The following is a 21,643-nucleotide window of genomic DNA, read 5'->3' on the forward strand; positions in this document are numbered from 1 at the left end:
GAACATTAGATATTTTTGTGACTGTGCCAAAGGCCCTTGAGGCTCTATTTTTTTCATTCTAGTTCCTCTATTGTTTAGACTGGGTAATTTTTATTGAATAAGCTGTAAATTCACTGATTCTTCCCTTTTTCATGTCCACTGTGCTATTGAGGCCCTCCAGAGAAATATTTTTTAAAAATTTTTTCAATTATTTTTTCTGCTCTAGAATTTTTTCTAGAACTAAAACACTCAGTTTTTCTTTGTGTCATATTTTTTTCTTTTGTTTCAGAATGTTCATAATTAGTCATTGTAGTATTTTTGTGATGGTTGTGTTCAAGTCCCTGTCAGATAATTCCAGCATCTGTGTCATTTTGGTGTTGGATCCTCTCTTCTCATTCTAGTTGAGGTTTTTTTCCTGCTTCTTGGTTGGTAAGTGATTTTCAGTTGTATTCTAGAAACATCACAGATTATGTTATGAGACTGAGTTCCTATTTACTTTTGGTTATTCATTACTGCCTGGCCATGAGGGTAGTTGGGGTCTGTTCACAAATACAGCCTCTGTACATTTCCACTAGTCAGGAGGAGAAGGGACCCTTCCTCATAACTGCTGAGCCAAGACGGTTTTGAGGCCTCTGCCAAAACACTCCCTGCCTCATCACCAATGGGCTAGGATGGTAGTGAGAGCCCTGCTCACATATAGGCTCTGTTGATGCCTTCCTATCAATAGACAGAGAGTTGCTGTCATATTACCACCAGACTCCGATGGCAGTCAGGGCTCTGCTCACCCAGTCCTGGTATTGGCTGTCACACACAGTTGGGTTGGAGAGGACACATGCTTTTTGTGGTGCTCAGGTAGTGTAAGGCTCATGTGTCAAAAGGCTTTTGTTTTGCAAGGGTTTCCACTCTCTCAGTCCTTTGTGTAGACAAAGAAGATTTATTTTGTTTCATGGTTTTGTTTTGATTTGAGTTTTCTGTGGTTGGTGTTTCTGGCTTATGAGCTTCTATGGTACCCAGGCCAGGAGAGAGTGGAAGCAAAACGATTGTTCTTCAAATTTTAAGGTTCCTAAACAGATCACATTTTTTTCTCTAATTTTCAGTGACTTTTGACATGTGCTCTACAGGTTTTTTTTCCCAGAGATTTTAGGAAAAAAAGGGTAAATTATATTTATTCTATTTTGTCTGGAGTTGCATGCCAGAAGTTCCATTTATTTTAATGAGGAAAATTATGATGTATTCCATCTCAACCTAAGAGGGAGGAGAAATACCCACAGAGAGACAATATATATCAATTAAACAATAAAACAAGTTTCTATAAATAACAACTGGAAAGTAAATAAATCCAATTTGTATATAAAATATCATGTCATGAAGGTTTAGTCTTCTTATCAAAGGAAGAAGAGAAGGTTTAATGGTAGCGGTGGGTGATGGAGGAAGGGTACGTGGGAGTTGTGTTCTGTAAGCTGCTTCCTCTTGTTCTCTACCATTTTCTTCATCAATTTTTCAACTTATTTTATATTCAATTTATCTTACATTCAGAGTGCCTTAAAAATAATGTTATAGTGTAGAAAAAACACCTCTCAGACAAAGTAAAGACGGAGCAAAAGAATGCTTTGGAAGCATGGAAGTAGCACACATGAACCATAGAGAAGAGTTGCAAACGATGCTACATCTTCATCCTTCCTGCCAGGTCTGTATATGAGAGGAAAAACATTTTGGCTTTATCCAAACATGGCGTGCAATACAAATTTGTTCCAGATGATATGCTCAGACTAAAAACTGATGTGTCAGTTAATTTGGTGAATGCATCTTTCCTTGGAATTGCAATATCAAAATATAACTTCTTAGAGTATATTTATTTAGCATGTTTGGGGTGAGAAAATTATTATACCAAAATAAAATAAGTTAAATAGAGGAACAATAAGAAACCGTTGCTCTAAAAGTGATATTACGTGTCTAATTGCTGTTATGACAAAAAGTCATTAATTGAACAGTCATTATGAGAAGTCAATTTATATATTTTAAGCCTGAATCATGCTGAAATAGCTAAAGCTCTTTTAATGAAGCAAGGATATTAGGTACAACCTCGCTGGTATTCCCTGAGGTCATCTAGGGAAGGAAAGAAGATAGGCTACAGTTTGATGACATTTTTGGAGGAAATTAGTAAATTTGAATATACCTAATGGCTCTCACTTAATTTCATCCCTACCACAACTCTAAGGGTGATATTGTTCCTATGGAGAAGAGGGCCATAAGTAAAGACCATCTCATTAAAGTTTCTGAAAGATTCAGTTACAAACATCCATTTCTCAAACTGTAACAGAGGAAGGAGCACTATGTTGTCCTTTCCTCCCTGACACCTTGGGCCCTGGCATGAGTCTGGTGCTTCCACAACGGACATGACCATGGTGCAGAGCAGTGGTGGGAGATGCTGGTGAAAGGGCAACTGTGGTGCCTGGCATTAATTACCAAAATACTTCATCATTACTTATATCTGCACCTTTTGCCATCAAGAGGCAGAACATACTTCTTTATTTAGAGTTCAGCCATGTTACTGTTTTGTCCAAAAAAGTGAGGCAGAAGTGATGATGTGCCAACTTCAAGTCTCCTTTCTCATCCTTTTGACATTCAGTCAGTTCAGTTGCTCAGTTGTGTCTGACTCTTTGCAACCCCATGGAGTGCAGCACACCAGGCTTCCCTGTCCACTGCCATGAAAAAAAGCATGCCTGGGAGAGCCACTGGCCTCACATGGAGCATAGTTGAGTCATCCCCACTGGAGTCAACTTAGATTAGCCAATATCTAGCCAAGAAGTGTGAGAATCCCAGCCTAGATTGGCCAGTAGTCATCATACCCAAAGCCACATAAACAATAAATAGTATAGTTGACTGTCATGGAGCTGTTTGAGTTAATATGTTATGCAGAAATATTGTGGAAGTAGGTAGCTGAATCAAATCCCTTACAATTATACAGTGTAAGTGAGAAACAGATTCAAGGGATTAGGTCTAATAGACGGAGTGCCTGAAGAACTATGGACAGAGTTTCATGACATTGTACAGAAGACAGGGATCAAGACCATCCCCAAGAAAAAGAAATGCAAGAAAGCAAAATAGCTGTCTGAGGAGGCATTACAAATAACTGAGAAAAGAAGAGAAGTGAAAAGAAAAGGAGAAAAGGAAAGATATTCCCATTTGAATGCAGAGTTTCAAAGAATAGCAAGGAGAGGTAAGAAAGTCCTCCTCAGTGATCAGTGCAAAGAAATAGAGGAAAACAATAGAATAGGAAAGACTAGAGATCTCTTCAGGAAAATTAGAGATACCAAGGGAATATTTTTAGACAAACATGGGCTCAATAAAGGACAGAAATGCTATGGACCTAACAGAAGCAGAAGATATTACTAAGAGGTGGCAAGAATACACAGAAGAACTACACAAAAAAGATCTTCATGACCCATATAATCACAATGGTATGATCACTCACCTAGAGCCAGACATCCTGGAATGTGAAGTCAAGTGGGCCTCAGGAAGCATCACTATGAACAAAGCTAGTGGAAGTGATGGAATTCCAGTTGAGCTATTTCACATCCTAAAAGACAGTGCTGTGAAAGTGTTGTACTTAATATGCCAGCAAATCTGGAAAACTCAGCAGTGGCCACAGGACTGGAAAAGGTCAGTTTTCATTCCAATCCCAAAGAAAGGCAATGCCAAAGAATGCTCAAACTACCACACAATTGCATTCATCTCACACGCTAGCAAGGTAATGCTCAAAATTCTCCAAGCCAGGCTTCAACAATACATGAACTATAAACTTCCAGATGTTCACGCTGGATTTAGAAAAGGTAGAGGAACCAGAGATCAAATTGCCAACATCTGCTGGATCATCGAAAAAGCAAGAGAGTTCCAAAAAAATGTCTACTTATGCTTTATTGACTATGCCAAAACCTTTGTGTGGATTACAATAAACTGTGGAAAATTCTGAAAGAGATGGGAATACCAGACCACCTGACCTGCCTCTTGAGAAACCTGATGCAGGTCAGGAAGCAACAGTTAGAACTGGACATGAAACAACAGACTGGTTCCAAAGAGGGAAAGGAGTATGTCAAGGCTGTATATTGTCACCCTGCTTATTTAACTTATATGCAGAGTACATCCTGAGAAACGCTGGGCTGGATGAAGCACAAGCTGAAGTCAAGATTGCTAGGACAAATATCTATAACCTCAGATATGCAGATGACACCACTCTTATGGCAGAAAGCGAAGAAGAAGTAAGGAGCTTCTTGATGAAAGTGAAAAAGGAGAGTAAAAAAGTTGGCTTAAATCTCAACATTCAGAAAACTAAGATCATGGCATCCGGTCCCATCACTTCATGGCAAAGAGATGGGGAAACAATGGAAACAGTGACAGACTTTATTTTTGGGGGCTCCAAAATCACTGCAGATGGTGACTGCAGCCATGAAATTAAAAGACACTTACTCCTTGGAAGAAAAGTTATGACCAACTTAGACAGCATATTAAAAAGCAGAGCCATTACTTTGCCAGCAAAGGTCCATCTAGTCAAAGCTATGATTTTTTCCAGTAGTCAAGTATGGATGTGAGAGTTGGACCATAAAGACAGCTGAGTGCCGAAGAATTGATGCTTTTGAACTGTGGTGTTGGAGAAGACTCTTGAGGGTCCCTTGGATTGCAAGGAGATCCAACCAGTCCATCCTAAAGGAAATCAGTCCTGAATATTCATTGGAAGAACTGATGCTGAAGCTGAAACTCCAATACTTTGACCACCTGATGCGAAGAAGTGACTCATTTGAAAACACCCTGATGCTGGGAAAGATTGAGGGCAGGAGGAGAAGTGGATAACAAAGGATGAGATGGTTGGATGGCATCACCGACTCAATGGACATGAGTTTGAGTAAACTCCGGGAGTCGGTGATGGACAGGGAGGCCTGGCGTGCTATGGTCCATGGGGTCACAAAGAGTCGATCACGACTGAGTGACTGAACTGAACTGAACTGAGGTAGCGATGCAGTAATAAGACTCCTTTATCAGCACATAAAGAAGACATCCTGAAGGAGCACTTACAGAGGAGCCCTCTATGAGTGATAGGATAAGAGCTAGTGGATTTTGGTTCATTACCATGAAGGTGATTCCCACTAGTATACCCACTATGCTATGAGTATTGAAGATATTCTGTCTATAGGGGTTGATAAAGAGTTTCAAAAGCCTCTAGCAGGTTATAAATATATAAGTCAGACAGAGAAGGAGAAAGAGAAATACTGTATGATATCACTTATATGCAAAATCTAAAAGGAAATGATACAAACGAACTTACTTATAAAACAGAAACAGGCTCACAGATTTAGAGAAGGAATTTATGGTTATTGGGGGAAGGGTGGAGGGAAGGGATAGTCAGGGAGTTTGGGATTGACATGTATACACTTCTGAATTTTAAATAGATAACTGGGACTTCCTTGGTGGTCCAGTGGTAAAGAATCCACCTGCCAATGCAGGGTACACGGGTTCAATCTCCAGTCTGGGAAGATCCCACATGCCACAGGACAACTAAGCCCAAGAAGAAAATCCACTGCAATGAGAAACCTACACACCACAACTAGAGAAAGCCCATGCACAGCAATGAAGACTCAGCACAGCCAAAAATAAATTAAAAAATAAAAGTTAATAAATAACTAAATCATAGAAATAAAATAAATAAGCACAAGGACCTACTGTATCGCATAGGGAACTCTGCTCAATATTATGTAGCAACCGAAATGGGAAAAGAATCTGATACACAGATACATATACATGTATAACTGAATCACTTTCCTGTACACCTAAAACTGTCACAACATTGCTAATCAACTATACTCCAATATAAAATGAAAAGTCAAAAAAAAAAAAAAGAGCAAACTCCCCTCCCTAAAAAAAAAAGTAAATAAAATAGGAAAGGGAAGAAAGCCTATGCCAGTGTAACCCAGGATCTTCTTTAAAACCAAAATCCAACAAGAAAAGATGAAGGGGCTCTGTGTGTGTATCTCAAACATGCCAGGCCCTGCTGAGATGAGCCTCTCATCAGTCCTTGGTACCTTATTCCAGGAGCAGGAGGGTCACACATAGTTCTACAGGATGCTCATTTATGTGTGTATGGTATGCCACAAAGGAAGAGAAGGGGGCTAACTCAGAGATCCATGACCATCAGAGATGGGACCATGTCTGGACAGCCAGTGAGCATGCGGGCTGAGACAGCCGGACCTGCAAAATGAGGCCTCCGTGATGAAAATAAATAATCTTCATGCTCCTTCAGCAGAGGCACTGCTCAGCAGGCCACCTGAACAGCTGTGAGTTGCTTGCAACCAGGAAGCGTTAACAGCATCCTTGTGATTCCCTTATTAGAGTAAGTATTCTCTAACAGACCACGGAAAGAAGATAGAAATTCCCCCCCTCCAACCTCCATCCTCTTCTATTGTCTATAAATTCTCTTTCTTAAGCCTGTTCACTTCTTCCCTCTCTCCCTTCTCCTCCAAAGGCCCACACCAATGTCTACAACTGGTTTATCAGGATCAACACATTAATTTCTAAAAGTTCAATCTTGAAGCACAACGTACCTGTGGTTAAATCGACCAAGGGTTAGACCCTCCTAGCTAGGGCAACTAGTGGTATAGAGTGCTGACTGTGAAAAAGGGTGATTTCTGTTCTCTGAAGCACAGCACTGCACTCTGGAACTAGCAACCCGTAATTAACTGTCATGTTGCCCTCTACCAAACTGCAGTAGGAGGAAAAAAATCTCTGGAGATAGCAGTGGTGGAACAGAAAGAACACCGGGTTCTGTCTCTGATGATCAGAATGTGAATCCTGGTCTTATGAGGGGTGGAACATTAGCCTCTGGTTCCTCAAAGTGTGGTCCATGGACCACAGCAGCATGGACATCTCATGAAGAATCTCAGGACTCATCTGTATTCCAATCTGCATTTTAACAAGATCCCCAGGTGAAACTGAGAAACACAGACTTAGGCAGATCATTGGGTCTTACTTTCCACTTATGAGTTAATACATGGTGAGAACTTAAAACACTGTCTAGGATAGAGCAAGTACTATCTAGCCAATGTTACTCGCTCAGTTGTATCTGACTCTTTGCAATCCTATAGACTGTAACCTGCCAGTCTCCTCTGTCCATGGAGATTCTCCAGGCAAGAATACTGGAGGGGGTTGCCATTTCCTTCTCCAGGGAATTTTCCTGACCCAGGGATCAAACCCGGGTCTCCTGCACTGCAGGTAGATTCTTTACCATCTGAGCCACCAGGAGAGCCTAAGTGCTGTCTAAATGGTGCTAACACCACATTAATAATTAGTATGTTGCACTTTTAAAACTTAATGTTTTAGATTAACATAAAGGAAAACTGATTTGGGGGAAGGACATCCATTTCTATGAATATTAACACATATATTGATTCATGTAACCACCACCAATATCAGGATATAGAACAGTTCCATTACCCCAAGAAACTCTTTCACAAAAATCTCTTTGTAGCTGCTCCCTGCCCCTGCTTCTAACCCCCAGCAACCACTGATCTGTTCTCTGTCACTACAGTTTCCTCTTTTAGAGTGCATGCACGTGTGCTAAGTTGCTTCGGTACTGTCCAACTCTTTGTGACCCTATGGACCATAGCCCGCCAGGCTCCTCTGTCCATGGGATTCTCCAGGTAAGAATACTGGAGTGGGTTGCCATACCCTCCTCCAGGGGATCTTCCCAACCCAGAGATCAAACCCACATCTCTTACATCTCCCGCATTGGCAGGTGAGTCCTTTACCAGTAGCGTCACCTGGGAAGCCCCCTCTTTTAAGAGAATGTCATACGAATGAGATTGTGTAATAGGTTATTTTTTGAGACTGGATTCTTTCACTGACCCTCTGAGAGTTATACAAGTTGTGTTTATGGGCAGTTTACTCCTTTTTATTGCTGAATAATATTCCCTTGTATGGATGTAGTATAGTTTGTCCATTCACCTGGGTTTTTTCAGCTCACTTGACCTCTTTGTTTGAAACCATTTGGGCTTCTCTCTACTTGTGGCCTGTGGGCTCCACAACACATGGGCTCTGTAGTTGTGGCATGCAAGCTTAGTTTCCCCATGGTATGTCAGACTTTAGTTCCCTGACCAGGAGTCCAACCTGTGTCCCCTGCATTGGAAGGCAGATTCCTAACCACTGGACCACCACAGAAGTCCCTAAGTGCTGTAACTTCTGACATTGGTAATCTGGATTCTTTTTTCCTTGTTTGTCAATATTGGTAGACATTTACCAATTTTATAACTCTTTTCTAAAAAGAACATTTGGTTTCATTGATTTTCTCTATTTTTGTGTTCCCAATCTCATTATTTTATCTTATCTTAATTTTTTTCTGTCCAAATTGCAATTATTTTAGATCAGTTTTTCTGGCAATGCATTCTCTGACTTTTTCTTCATCTTTAGTTCACCTCCACTTCTGAAGAACACTTTCACTGGATATAGAATTCTAGGTTAACGGTTCTTTTTTTCTCAGCACTTCAAAAATATCATGTCACTTTCTTCTGGCCTCCATGATTTCTGAGGAGAAATTCATAGTCATTAAAACAATTGTTCTCTTATAAATAAAGCATTGTCTTGATGATGTGTCTGGTTATGGATTTTTTAGTTTATCTTATTTGGAATGTGCTTATCTTTTTGAATCTAAAGATTTACCTATTTTACCCAACTGAAGAAATTTTCAACCATTATTTTTCAATTTTTTTTCAACATAGAACTCTTTCTTCTCTTCTTCTGACACTCTGATGACACAAATATTAGGCCTTTTGGTATCACCAATTCAATGGACATGAGTTTGAGCAAACTCTAGGAGATAGTAAAGGATAAGGAAGCCTGGCATGCTGTAGTCCATGGGGTTGCAAAGAGTCACACATGACTTAGTGACTGAACAACAACTGTTCCTGAGGCTCCTGTGGCTCTGTTTATTTTTATTCTATCTTCTTTCCCTATTATTCAAATTGGTTGATTTCGGTTGTTCATTTCCTCCATCATTTCCATTCTATTATTGAGCCTATCCAGTGAGGGGTTTTTGTTTTGTTTTTACTCTGAGTTACTATATTTTCTGTTCTACAATTTCTACTAGTTTTTCTATATATCTTCTATTTGGTTTTGTTGTTTAGTCTTTCTATTTTTTCATTTATTTCAACAGTGTTCATCCTTATTTATCAGAATACTTTTATACTAGCTGTTTTAAAATCTTAGTTTGACAATTCTAGCATCTGTGTCATCTTACCATTAAATCCTGGTTCTTTGTATATTGAGTAATTTTGCATTGTATTCTAGATGTTTTGAATATTACTTTATTAGATTCTGGGTCTTTAAATCTTGTGAAGAATGTTGCTATTTTTTTTTGTTTTAGCAGGCAATCAACCTGGTTGCATTCAGGCTGCAAATTCTCACCAGCCTTCTGTGATTTGTAGTCTTAACGTCAGTTCTATTTTCAAAGCCTTTGCAATACAATTTGGATCTGTCTCATGTTAGCACAACCCAGTGGCCAGTGTTTGACCTTTACATTGTTCTATCTCTTTGTTCAGTTTTCAAAATCTTTGGTATGGTGTTTAGGATCAAATCCATGCACGCAAAAACTTGGAACGATTCAAGGAATTCATAAACAACTTTACAGGGTCACTTTCTCCAGCTCCTCCTTTTCTGTGATCTGCCCAGTTTTTTTTCCCACTTCCCTAGGGCTCCCTTTTTAGTCAGATAACCACAATGCATCTGAAGCACACTAGTGGGGATGCTCTGACATAGAATACCTCATTACAGGGCAGTTCTTCCAGCATAACATTTACCAAGTACCTACCATGTGCTATGTTCTAGTCTAAACACTTTACATGTATTATCTCATTTAACTCTCACAAAAACCCCACAAGGAAGGTATTATTATTGCCATTCCCATTTTACAGATCGGGAAACTGAGGCCAGAAAGGTGAAGCAATTTACCCAAGGATGCACAGCTACACATGGTGGGGTAAGTAGTGGGTCAGCATTTGAACCCAATAAATGCTCTTAACCATTATCCAGTTCTGCAGCTATAATGTGACTCCACTGTATGAGCCATTCTTCTCTGCACCCACCCTACTTTTCACACACTTCCATTAAATCAATGATGTATAATAATTATTTAAAATAAATAATAATTTTATGCCACTATCTCCAGAGCAATGATTCTCTCTTTTCAAATTTGAATTATTGTCAAGCACCAAGTGTATTAGTTCCCTAGGGCTGCCATAACAAATTACCACAAACTAGGTGGCTTAAAATAAAAGAAATTTATTCTCTTATAGTTTTTGAGCTCAGAAGTCTGAAATCAAGGTGTCAGCAGGTTTGTATTCCCTCTGGAGGTTCTAGGGGACAATCCTTACTTGTGTCTTCTAGTGTGTGGTGGCTGTCAGCATTCTTTGTGGATATATCACTCCAGCCTCTGCCTCTGACTTCATATGGTTTTCTCTATGTGTCTATGTCTTCTCCTCTTATGTGTCTGTGTGTTTCTGATCTGTGTGTTTCTTACAAGGACACTCATCATTAGATTTGGGGTCTGTCTCAATAATCCAGGAGATCTCATTTTGAGATTCTTAATGTAATTATGTCTGCAGAGACCCTTGTTCCAAATAAGTCACATTCACAGCCTCTGGGACATGGACATATCTTTAACTCACTATACCTAGCGTAGACCATATTATATGCTCTGGAAATACTATATGAGTCAGACTTTTCTCCATTGCAAGTGAAATAAATTCAAATCAGACTAGCTTTAGCAAAAAGGGAATTTACTTGTTCACATAACTGGCAAGTTGGAGGGTACTTCTGACATCAGACATGGTTGCATCCAAGGACTCAATAGTATCTTTCAATCTCTCCATCTTTCAACTTTTCTTCCTTCTGGGTGCCACTTTATTTTCAAGATCTACCATCAAAAAGATGAGAGACCTTCATTCTGCCAGCATCCATTTATCAAATCTCAATGAAGACTGTGATTATTCCTGCTTAACTCACACACCCATCTTTGAATGAATCACTGTAACCAGAGGAATGGAGATATTTGATTGGCCATTCCTTCCATGACCCCTCTGTGGCTGCAGTAAGTGATAGTGGAGGTGGGCAGGCAATAAGGCATTGTGATTAACATCCTACCAGAACCACATGGAATGGAGATGAGTCAGTTCTTCAGAAGAGGAGACCTGGAAGAGGCCAATAATATATGACTGCTATAATTTCTGAGACTGTGGTATTTGGAGGCACAAGTGCATTGCTGATGAATGACTTAATAGGTGTTTCCTGTGCGCATCATTTATGATCCTTTCATATACTTAATTAGCTCAACCCAGCAGACTTGTGGGCTTCTCAGGTGGTAAAGTAGCCACCTGCCAATGTAGGAGTTGCAGGAGATGCAGGAGACCAGGTTCAATCCCTGGGTCAGGAAGATCCCCTGGAGAAGGAAATGGCAATCTACTCCAGTATTCTTGCCTGGACAACCCCATGGACAGAGGAGCCTGGCGGGCTACAGTCCATGGGGTCGCAAAGAGTTGGACGTGACTGAGCGACTAAGCACGGATGCAACAGGTTTTTTTCCTACTCAACTCAGAGGCTTGCATTTTCAGATTTTCTCTCTAAGTATTTGAAATATAGATGCACAGGAAAGGTTTCCTTTCTATTTACAAATTGGGTTTGCAGTGCCTCAGAGACCTTCGACTGCTCCCAAGGTGCTTTGCTGCAAGAAAGAGGGACACTGTCGAGACTCTGGTTTTGTAGGGCAAACAGCTCCAAAAATCTCACCAAGATTCCAGCTCAGGTTTTCTCTGTTTTCCAATACCCCATCCTCTGAACTCCAAGTTTTCAAAATACCCTCACAAGGCATGACCCTGCTGCAGCCTGAAATCAACTCTACATAGACTATCCTGTTCCCTACCCACAGGGGTTGATTACAGTTGGAACCAGAAAATCTTATTATAGTATGGTCTCACCTCCTCTTTGACATCATGTTGAGGACTCTGTGGGTTCAGGGTTCAAGTGCATTCTAATGCACAGGATGCTGGGTATCCAGAAAGACTTCCAGCCTTTTCTCTGAGTATCCCTCACTCAGCTCCCAGTCACCCTCCCAACTCTTCTTTTAAGCCTCCTTACTTCTGTCTGTTGGAATCATCCCAGATCAGCTTATTTTCTGAGAGGACTTTTGTCCAAGATCCCTTCATTGTGTGTTGGGGGGGTGGTTCCCTGTAGTAGTATATTAATTATCTCCTTGTTCTCTCACCCTTTGGCAGACTCACATCCTGTAGTGGATGCGTCTGGCACCCAGTCACATGTTCTAGTTTTCATAGCTCTGATTTCAGCAGTGGCTGGGATGGACAGTGCTCTGTGAGCTTAGGTTCACGGGCCTTACCATGAGTGAGCACCATACCTTTGCTCTCTGCCCCAAGGCACTTAGGAGGCTCAGAACATTGCATGCCCAGTGGAGGATGGGAAGCAGTGAAAGCTCCTGCCTCCCATGTTCTAGGTGAACCTTTTTTGGAGGCATCCCGAATGCTTTCTAGGAGGTCCTGGCAGAACTGGCCCCTGATACTGTACCTTTATATTGGCTTTCTCTCCTTCCTGGCTCACACTTCCTGCTCCCATATTCCCACTCTTTGGAATCACTTCCCAAACAAACCACCTGTTCTCACAGACCTGTTGTAGGCTCTGCTTCACATAACCCAAGTAAGACACAGCCTCGTTTGCCAAGCAAAGAGGGGATGACCCTAGTGGTTGTCCAGCCCTCACGGTTTCTCTCCTCACAGGCCCCAGAAGCAGCAGCACAACAAGTAGCTAGAGTTGTGGATGGTGGAATAGTAAAAGAGGAAGGAGGCAGGGGCAGGAGTCTAAGTGAAGAAGCAGTGTGGGATGATGGGAAGGGTCTGGGCTATGTTCTGTCACTGCTGTTACTGACAGTATCATATAATTGCATCCCAAGGTGCTTGATTTCAAATCCTAGCTGGTAGTGTCTGGAGAAGGCAATGGCACCCCACTCCAGTACTCTTGCCTGGAAAATCCCATGGACGGAGGAGCCTGGTGGGCTGCAGTCCATGGGGTCGCTAAGAGTCGGACACGACTGAGCGACTTCACTTTCACTTTTCACTTTCATGCATTGGAGAAGGAAATGGCAACCCACTCCAGTGTTCTTGCCTGGAGAATCCCAGGGACGGGGGAGCCTGGTGGGCTGCCGTCTATGGGGTCACACAGAGTCAGACACGACTGACGCGACTTAACAGCAGCAGCAGCAGCAGCCAGTGGTGTCAACTAGGCTACCCAGAATTTGTCCTCTCACCTACAACTCTGGGGGCCATATTCTGACCTGGTAGAATACTTTATCCTGTTAGTGATTGACTGAATTCTGTTAATATGCCTCAAACCCAAGCGTCTTGGTCTTCTTGGTGGATGAGGCTACTAGTAGCGACAGAGCTTTTTTTGTGACTTGCTTTTTCTTCCAGTCACCTCCCTTTAAGAATCCAGCACACCTGTCAAAATCATTGGGTTCCTTGGTCCCCCAACCCAGCTGAGATCCCCAGACTTCTTTCCTCTTCTTGGGGGTATCCTGCTGCACAGCAAGTAAGTGGAAGTCCGGGTACCCTGATTGCTCTGTCTTGAGCCCGATGCTCTTTCTTGTTGCCCGTGACTGAACTGATAACAGGAGTCTGACCCAAGTTCTTGTTGCAGGGCCCTCACTGCCTTCTTGCTGTGTTTACACAAGCTGCCCAGTCTGACAATCCTGCATCATCTCTGAAACAAGCCCTAGGAACTTTGGCCCAGCCCAACATTCACAGACGATTTCTGCTCTCTTTCATCTCCCAGGCCCAGAGGACAAACTCTTTTCCTTTGTGTTCTATTTTGACATTATTCTGCCTCTTTGTTCCCATTTTAGGGCAGTGTGAGGAGAGCTCTGTGCATTAGCCTTTGTGGGCTTTAATGAAGCAGGATTTGACAGCATTTCATATCAGGTATCATCTTTTGTCTGCATGGGGAGAAGGGCTGAGAAATGTTCCTTTAACAGGTGCCAGAAGAGAAGGCAGAGAAAGACAAGAAAAAAAAAATCTGATAGCTACTTTTTTCCATTAAAGTCCCGGCCCCTTTCTAAAACATGCTATTCGTCTATATTTCAAATCAGTTGGGAATCCTATCTTTCCACAACAGCATTTCCTTACTTCCTGGAAACATATATCACAGGATGGATAATAAATGTTTATGCTAGCTGTAAAGACGAAAGTAACATTTCATAAAATTTACCATAGACCCCAAGGTGAATTTAATATAGGAGCCTGAGCCACAAATCCCAAAGCAAGTGAATTTGGGCTGAAAGCCCATCCTGCACTGACTTCATTATGCATCATTGATGTTCAGGAAAAAAACTCAACAGCAAAACTTCCTGAGATCCCTGTATGAAGGACTTAAAGTCAGGCTCTCGTGTTAACCATGCACTTGCCTATGTGTCTTTCCAAGGCCTCCTCCGAGCCTTTCCAAGACTGCACTCTGTGTCTCTGAAGGTCAGAACAAGTAGAAACAGCTGGAAATGGCCACATAAAATGAGGTCTCTGTGTGCGTGCTAAGTTGCTTCAGTTGTGTCCGACTCTTTGCAACCCCATGGACTGTAGTCCATCAGGCTCCTCTGTCCATGGGATTCTCCAGGCAAGAATACTGGAGTGGGTTGCCATTTCCTCCTCCAGGGAATCTAGGGATCAAACCCCCATCTCTTAAGTCTACCTGCATTGGCAGGCAGGTTCTTTAGCACTAGCACCACCAATGGACAATTTCAATTATACAAAAAGGACTGTTTCTTCCAGGGATGAAGATGCTCTCGTGAGTCAGCCTTGGGGTATTAACCACTGAAACTAGGGCTGCTGTAGACTATAGCATGCCTTCATAACAGACCATTAAAAATAGAACATTTTTTTCTGTTCAGGACAGTCAAGGCACACTCCAACCCAGAGTTGAGAGCATGCATGATTTGCTTGCCTGTGGAAGCTCCCAGAAGTCCCCGTTTCTTTGCAAATTAGTTTACTTGGGATTGGATTCAAGGACTTTTTTAGAAATTGCAAGAGGAAACTAGAATCAGGAAATACTTTTCCTACACTTACTCTCCTGGTGCTGTTTTATGAATGGCCAGGACAAAAGAATCCCATGAATACTGATGTGAGTATTCATAATTTCCAGGTGACGTGAAACTTCAAATAAATAGCTCCTGAAAAAAATGTCTCTGGCCCAAAGGAACATGAGAGAACTCTGAGCACAGCCCTGCAGTAGGACAGATGTCCTGTGCTGGAAGAGTAAAATCTGAGGAACTAGGGAAATCCATGCCCTGAGAGTCATTCCTCCCCACTCTCCTTTCCTGGACCCAGCAAACACACCTTATCCATTTTCACCACAAGAAATGGTGGAAAAGAGCAACGAGAAATAGCATATATCTGGAGGGAATGAAACCATCGTTCATCCAGTGTGAATGTTTTCTAGGGAGACCAATACACTGAAAATGTCCTCCCTACAGCTTCAAAAGCAGTGGACTAGGCTGAGGCCAGCACAACATTTAAGGAGGTACTTACTCTGAAGGATCAACCCCACTGCCCCCCACCCAGGTGGGCAGTTGCCCTTTCTTCCTGTGAGCTGCTGGTGGCCAACCCAGCCCAGAAGGGGCTCCAAGTGACCCCAGGGAACAGATTGGGGTCATTCCAGGACTATGGCAGCCACAACCCTTACAACTTATCAAAGGACAATTTTTCACCTTCAGTCACACTTGCCCGTGAGGTATGAGAACTGAATGCTGTGTGACGCCAGCCCCTCACTGGACCCACGGGAAGACCCTTTCCCAATCAAGGAAGAAGGGGACTTGTTTTAATCGACTGCATATGGTGATCTTTTGTTTATTCTTTGATGCTGTCAAATTCTAGAAGTGTGCTTTCTCCTCCCAGAGCATTGGAATTGGAAGAGAAAGACAGCGTCAATGGTCCACGTGGGTCCAGTGAAGCAAAAAGCCTACCTAGCTCTCTTGACTGGGGTGGCTGCTTGCTCTTAAGTAAGAAACCAGCAGGCCCAGCCCTGGCAATCCAATAACCATCCAATTAAGAAGCGACACTTGCTGGAGCTCCCTGTGATCCCTCTGCCAGTCCTCCCCCTGCCTCTGAGACTCAGTGAGCCCTGCAGGGCTGCTCAGCCCAGGGCTGCTCGATCAAAATGTAGATTTCACAGTCGTATTTTATTCAGTAAAGTGAGGGAGAATGAAACCCAGCCAGTGGGTCTAAAAAAGAAATCTGGGGGCTTGAGGGCTCAGGCACCGGTACTATTAGTAATGTCCATGGTATGTGTGTGTTGTTCACATCCAAGTTTGAGAACCACTGAGCTGAAGGACACCCCTCTCTCCAGGATCTCCCAGAAAACAGATCCTAGAAGGCATGCTAGAGTGCATATGTGCTCAGTCAAGTCCAACTCTTTGTGACCCCATGGACTATAGCTCACCAGGCTCCTCTGTCCGGAGGATTTCCCAGGCAAGAATACTGGAGTGGGTTGCCATTTCCTCTTCTGGGGGATCTTCCCAAGCCAGGAATTGAACTCATGTCTCTTACATCGCCTGCATTGGCAGGCAGATTCTTTACCAACTTTGCCACTGCTTCCCTGGTGGCTCAAGGGAAGGCATGCTGAGTACCAGTTGAAAATTCAGACTCGCAGACCCCTCCGTGGATGACTTGAATCCATAGGGCAGAAATGGAAATGTCCCCTGGCAGGTGGATATGGAGGCTATGATACTAAAAACAATTCCTCCTGCTCCCCCAGGAGCTGGGAACCATGACCCAAGGAAGAGGCTGTATATGCAGAGGTTGGGTGCACAGGCTCTGTATTTGAATCCCACTTCCTCTTATTAGCTGTGCTACTTTGGGTAAGTTACTAAGCCTCTCTGTGCCTCCCTTACCCCATCTGTAAAAATGGGGATTATGAGGGCACCTAGCTTGTAGAGTTGTCATGAAGATTCAATGAGATGATCCATGTCCAGGGCCTAGAACAGTGCCTGGCATTTAGTAAGAGCTGTCATCCTGGGGAGGCCACTAAGATCCTGCCAGGGTTGTTGCTGGGCCGTTTATGCCAGGGAAAAGCTGCTGACCCCACAGCAGATGAGAAGCCAGGCAGTAGGAGGCAGCCCTGACCCCTGGGAAGAGCTCATCCACACTGCATCCACAGCTCAGCCAGCCTCTGGGGACCAAGGTGGAGAGCGTGCTTTCTCAGCAGGCGCCAAACAGACTACTGCCTAGCAGTGGGACGCCCCCTGTAGGGAGGAGAGCTGGGCACTGTCCTCCCCTCACCCCAGCTCTGACCTCCCTCTCCAGACCTGACATCTCAATCCTTCCTGCTCCCTGAGCTGCTGCCACCACCACCACCATCAGGCTGCCGAACCTCCCCCATTTGGCTGGGAGGACTGCCAGGAAGGATCCGCACAGCGGTGAGCTCCAATAATGCTAAACAATGGATTAATTACACTCCTCGCCTGTTTAGCTGGCGCTCCTGGGGTCGCCTGCACGTGTGGTCACAGCAAATGACAACAGGTGCACATCCTCTGCCCCCAGCCCTGCCCTGGGCCCCCTGCCCCGTGCCCCACTCCCACTCTGCCTCCTGGGCTCCATTCAAATCCTCAGAGCCCTGCCTCCACCCCAGAGTCGGGAAAGGCTTTTGTCTTCTCTCTTGCTTTGCTCCCTTTTAAGGGTTTCCTGCTGGGAGTGCTGCCTGTTTGCACAACCCCTTGGAGCTCTAGACGGAGCGCTCTGGAGGGGGTGAGGTGAGACTTCTTTCCAGGAGGGCAACTGGCATGGGGTGACGGCTGGGCTGGCACTGCTCTGAACCCACCTGGCCAGGCAGGAAAGAGGCGACAGCTGCTTTATGCTCCTCTGAGTGCCAGCTTTCCCGAAAGGAGGTCAGCCTCAGAGACCAAACTGCTAATTAGGTCGCATTCTGCTTCCTGCTGCCACTTTAATTTCCACCCCAGAAAACCTTCAGCTGTGAGTCCAAGACCATCAGCCCCTTTCACCCAAATGCAAATGTCTCCAAGGCCTTTCTGGCTGGCTGTCTGGCCTTCCGCTGGCAGGAGCAGCAGCCACAGAACTCTGCAAAGAACAGGAGCTTCCAAGAGAGAGGGTCGCCTTTGACAAAAACTGGCTTAGAAAATTCAGATTCTACCAGACTTTGGGGTTGCTTTTAAGAAGACAAGCAGCCCAGTAAAGATCGTAGAAGCTGGGTGTTATGAATGAGAGCTGAGCCACCAGGCAGGGACCTTGGGCTTAGTTTTGATTTTGAGACTAACAAGCTGGGCAAGTTGCTTCTGCTTCCCTGGGCCTGTTGTTGCCTCATCTGTGAGATGACTGGGTTGAGTGACCTCTTCTACCTCTGAGGCTCTATGATTCAGATCAAATTTCTATCTTGTTTCAAATGAACAAAGAGCTGATTTTATCTGTGTGTCTTTGCAGCAAACTAGATGCATGTTGTTGTTTAGTTGCTAAGTCGTGTCTGACTCTTTTGCAACCCCAGGGAATGTAGCCCGCCAGGTTCTTCTGTCCATGGGATTTCCCAGGCAAGAATACTGGAGTGGGTTGCCATTTCCTTCTCCAGGGGATCTTCCCAACTCAGGGATTGAACCTAGGTCTCCACATCTCCTGCATTGCAGGTGGATTCTTTACAACTGGGAGAAATATCAACAACCTCAGATATGCAGATGATACCACTCTAATGGCAGAAAGCAAACAGGAACTAAAGAGCCCCTTGATGAGGGTGAAAGAGGAGGCTGAAAAAGCTGGCTGAAAATCCAACATTCAAAAAACTAAGATCATGGCATCCAGTTCCATCACTTCATGGCAAATAGATGGGGAAAAAGTGGAAGCAGTGATGGATTTTATTTTCTTGTGCTCCAAAATCACTGCAGACAGAGACTGCAGCCATGAAATTAAAAGATGCCTCCTCCTTGGAAGAACAGCTATGACATACCTAGACAGCATATCAAAAAGCAGAGACATCACTTTACCAATAAAGGTGCATATAGTCAAAGCTATGGTTTTTCCAGTAGTCATGTACAGATGTGAGAGTTGGACCATGGTGTTCTTTGAACACCAAAGAATTGATGGTTTCAAATAGTGGTGCTGGAGAAGACTCTTGAGAGTCCCTTGGGCAGCAAGGAGATCAAACCAATCAATCCTAAAGGAAATCAACTCTGAATATTCATTGGAAGGACTGATGCTGAAACTGGATCCCCATTACTTTGGCCAGCTGATGTGAAAAGTCGACTCATCTGAAAATACCATGATGTTGGGAAAGATTGAAGGCAAAAGGAGAACGGGGCAACAGTGGTTGGATGGCATCACTGACTCAATGGACATGAGTTTGAACAAACTGTGGGAGATAGTGAAGGAAAGGGAGGCCTGGAGTGCTGCAGTCCATGGGGTCACAAAGAGTTGGACACGACTTAGCGACTAAACAACAACAATCTTTACCACTAAGCTACTGGGGAAGCCCAGCTACATGCATATTTTGCTTCTTTTCTCCTAAACACTGATTAGGTTTCCATGAGCAGTCATTTTTTCTCAAGTGGGTGGCCTGAAGCAGAGAGACTTGTTTCCACCCAATGTCCCTCTTAGGGCAAGGTGCAACTCTGGGTCCTCAGCAATTTTTAGCGAGGCAATTGGAGCAGAACTCCACAGCAAGGAAGTCCAAGGAATCTGGATTTCCCTTTCGTGCCCCTCCCCACATCCTCTGACCGACCTTGGTCCTGTTCATTTCAATCTCAAATCCACCTCAACAACCCTTTTCCAAACTTCATCCAAACAAAAGTTCCAGCATTCGAGTTTCTTTCTTGAGAGGACACACAGGTTTGTGAAACTCATAGAGGCAACACCACCCAGATCAACTCTGAAGCACAGGCTCTGAAAGCTCTGGCCACAGTCCAGGGGCATCCACCCCGTCTCCTCTCAAACGGCTTCCTTCTTGCTGACTGTTTCAGAGCGGCCCTTGCCTCACACTTTGACCCTGTAATATTGCATCATGACCTGTCATTACCTAACTAGTGGCACCAACACCCCTGAAAGGACCTAGTGGAATCTTCCCCCTGAATAACGCCCAGAGAGGGCAGGACACACCTCCTGCAATGGGAACAGGGCTCCAGCAGTTCCCTGCTCCTCTCTTTCAACAAAACCATATATACCTGGGCTATTCTCTAGCCTCCAGGCCACCAGCTGAGACCTGAGAGAGGAGTAGAATCTGGTCCCTGCCAAGCTCCCAAGGTCAGAGATGTAATACAGACATAATTACAAACCAATGTGAACAATGTCCTAGTAGGAAGAAGGGGGTTCCGGGCACTGCAGACAAGCATTTGGAAACAGGTGTCATGTTCTCACTTTACTCATGGGCTGAAGATTACTGAGCCAGATAAGACCATTTCTCATCACTCCATATTCAGTTACAATATTCTAGGTAATCAGAGCTGATGTATAGTTCACCAGCCTGTAAGGGTCACCCGCTCAGATGAAGGGGGCGTGCAGGTGTACCTGCAGTTCTGCTGGGTCTTCTTTTCTCCCTGTAATGATGCCAGACAGAGCACACAGACACACAGAGAAAGTCCAACCGAGAAAAAGAACCAGCCACCAGCCCCACACTCAGAGGGTCTCCATGTGAACCTACCGGGCTCTAAGACCAGTCCCTGATCTGGTTTAAAAGTCCGCTGGGAAACAGCATGTCTGTCTGGTTTATTCTGTGCCCCTATATGCCAGCCACCCTGCTGAGTGCAGGGACAACTGTGAATAAGACAGACTCAACACACAGGGCTGGAGTGGGACAGAGACAGGAGCAGGGTGCCCACTCCCATCTAGCTGCCCCGAGGAGATGCCACCTGAGCTGAGGGGTGAGCCAGCAGTGGGGAAGATCCAAGCGTGACCACGAAACAAAGTTGTACATGGAGTGATTTCAGACCTGGAGACCAGAGAGGGCTTATGCAGAGCTGGGCTGACAGGGTGAGAAGGGGAGTGGATAGAGGTCATGGAACTGGAAACATTTTGGAGGTGGACTTGACAGACTTGGTGAGTCACTGGCTACAGGGAGGGAGGTGGAGGACCCAGGTGAGCACGGGGTATAGGTGTCAGGCTTGAGGGCTGTAGGACGGTGGAGCAATTAACTGCTATCAGGGACAAAGGCCAGGAGCAGGTCTCCAGGGCAGGAGATGAACACATTTTCAACACACTGCATTAGAGATGGCTGTGGGACTTCAGGTGGACAGAGGGTCGGAAACTCAGGAGAGAGGTGTGAACTGGAGGTGACGTTTCAGATACATGAGGATATAGGCAGAGAGTGTTTGAAATCCCAGAAATGGACAAGACCACCACAGACAAGAACAGAGGGTCCAGGACAGAATTCTGAGCATTTAGTGGGGGAGGAGCCAGCTAGCAGCCAGTGAGTGGACAAGAGGTCACAGAAGCCACGGGAAACATCATTTTCAAAGTGAAGGGTGCTCATCAGATCCAAATGATGCTGACAAGCCAGGTAGGCTGAGAAGTGGAAAGGCATCATGATACAAGTGGTGCCCCTGGGAGGTGGTAGGGGATCTTTCAAGGCCACCAAGCCTGTGGCAGAG

The sequence above is a fragment of the Dama dama genome, chromosome X (genome assembly GCF_033118175.1).
Source record: "Dama dama isolate Ldn47 chromosome X, ASM3311817v1, whole genome shotgun sequence".
Lineage (NCBI taxonomy): Eukaryota > Metazoa > Chordata > Mammalia > Artiodactyla > Cervidae > Dama > Dama dama.